At 39.0% G+C, this 2,188-nt stretch overlaps 1 non-coding gene across 1 annotated transcript; it reads right to left on the bottom strand.

Annotated features, from left to right (window-relative positions):
* Positions 1-416: 416 nt before the first annotated feature.
* LOC117285027 lies at positions 417-523 on the bottom strand. The gene has a single exon (XR_004516042.1). It is a non-coding gene; the product is annotated as a U6 spliceosomal RNA (small nuclear RNA).
* Between the last annotated feature and the right edge of the window lie 1,665 nt (positions 524-2,188).

Here is a 2,188-nt window from a genome sequence, read left to right as displayed (position 1 = left end):
AGATACTTCATTTTTTTGGATGCTATTGTAAAAGGAATTTTTTCCTTTATTTCTCTCTCCATGAGTCTGTTTTTTGTGTATAAGAAGGCTATTGATTTTTAGGTATTCACCTTGTATCCAGATACTCTACTGAATCTGTCAATTAAGTCTAGAAGTCTTTTGGTGGAGTTTTTTGGGTCTTAAATGTAGAGTATCATATCATCAGCAAATCATGACAGTTTAACTTCTTCCTTTCCTATCTTTATTGCTTTAATTTCTTTCTCTTGTCTAGTTCCTGTGGCTAATGTTTCCAGAACAATATTGAAGAGGAGTGGTGATAATGGGCATCCTTGTCTTGTTCCTGATTTTAACATGAAGGTTTTCAGTTTTGGGCCATTTAATATGATGTTGGCTGATGTTTTTCATAGATAGCCTTTAAAAATATGGAACGCTTCATGAATTTGCATGTCATCCTTGCACAGGGGCCATGCTAATCTTCTCTGTATCGTTCCAACTTTAGTATATGTGCTGCTGAAGAGAGCACAAGGACATTTATTTTTAATGCCATCATATATACTATAACTCAATAGATTTTCCTTTCCTTGAAAGTTACTGACATTCTCAAAGAATAAAATGATTTATTTGTTGCCAAATGACTTCTTTGGGGGGAGTTTAATGAGGCATCCTCAGCAGTAAAGAAATGGCATCATTAAGTGTGACCTGTAGTATAAACCCTGTGGGTTGAAGCCTCCAGTCACTCAGTGCTTAAGCCCTTCCTGAGGTTCTCAGACTGGAAGCCCAGTTTGGGGGTGCAGACCCAAACTTCACACTGTGCAATCCTGCTCTGCCACTTTTTAGTTCTACATGTTCTGTACACCAGGATTGTAGCTTGTAATCATACCTAGCTCATGGCATGTCATGTGAGTTCTGACTTGTTTTTGGGATGACCTGGTGGTTTGGAAATCTGTAGCTCTCTTCTAGTGTCAGGAAGCATGGGCTATTCCCTGCTATGGGCACAGATAAACCCTACAATCTCAGTGATGTAAAACAAGAGGTAATTTCTTGACCTGCCATAGTCTGCTGTGGGTCAGACAATTGCCCTTCTGAACTTCAAAGGTAACTTCAAAGGTCTGATCATCCCCATTTTGAAATCTGCATTTGGTTTTACTTTTTTTTTTTTTTTTTTGTTTTTGTTTTTTTTTTTTTTTTTTTTTTTTGGTTATGGTTTATTTTGCTTTGTTGTCTTAAACCTGCATTTCTCAGGCAGAAGTTACCATGTCACTTCTCATTTGACTGTTGGTGTGGGTGAGGTCAGATTAGTGGCTCTCAGCTGAGAAAGTTTTGTTTTAAGAGTCATTTTTTATGTTTTTTTTTTCTTTTTCTTTTTGGTACTGGGGATTGAACTTGAAACCTTTCACTTGCAAGACTGGTGACAAAACCCCTGAGCTAAATCTCCAGCAAGAGCCATTTTTCAGTGTCTGGAGATCTTGTGATCCTCACATTTCACAAATGATGATTGTGGGGTTGCTCCTGCCATGTAGTGTGGTGAAGTCAGGGTGCTGATGAGCAGCCTCAGTGTATAGGGCAGCCCCTCAGGACAAAGAATCACCTGGCCCCAACAGGTGGTAAGGCTGAGGTTAAGAAACACTGCATTACACAAAGGTAGGAAGATGCTTGTATAATTTGTATGTGAGGCACACAGAAAATGGAAATGAAAGCAAAGCCCTTATATAAGGAAGTATATTGGAGGTACAATCACAAAATATGATCAATAGTTACACTTTAAAAAATTACTACAGTAAGGAATCTCTTTTACTCATGGTTCCAGAATTTTTCTGGTCTTCAAAATTGTTTTTGACATTTATGAAGTGTGATCAGGAAAAGTAGGGTGAATATTTAAATTAAAAAATGACAGTCAAAGGCATATTTCTAATTATCCTCATCTCAATGCTCCTCCTTGCTTTGAACACTCACCATCATTCCCTCCACTTTCTGAAGCACTGCTCAGTTAGTGCCCAGGCAATGGCAGTGCTTTAGCAAGCATTCTATCTCATGCTTGCTGCAGGAACCACCTCAAGTTCCTCCACATCCAGCACTGATAGGGGCATGTGTAAAATACCAAATGGAATCCTCTGGGTTGAACTGCTGTGTGGCTGAAGGTCCTTCTCAGAGTTCACGAAGAAGTCTGCCTACACTGTGCAACTGAGTA

Source organism: Fukomys damarensis, unplaced genomic scaffold, assembly GCF_012274545.1.
Source record: "Fukomys damarensis isolate Sample0158 unplaced genomic scaffold, DMR_v1.0_HiC HiC_scaffold_5, whole genome shotgun sequence".
Lineage (NCBI taxonomy): Eukaryota > Metazoa > Chordata > Mammalia > Rodentia > Bathyergidae > Fukomys > Fukomys damarensis.
Note: the sequence above shows the minus strand (reverse complement) of the source record. Positions and strands in the feature narration are given on the sequence as shown.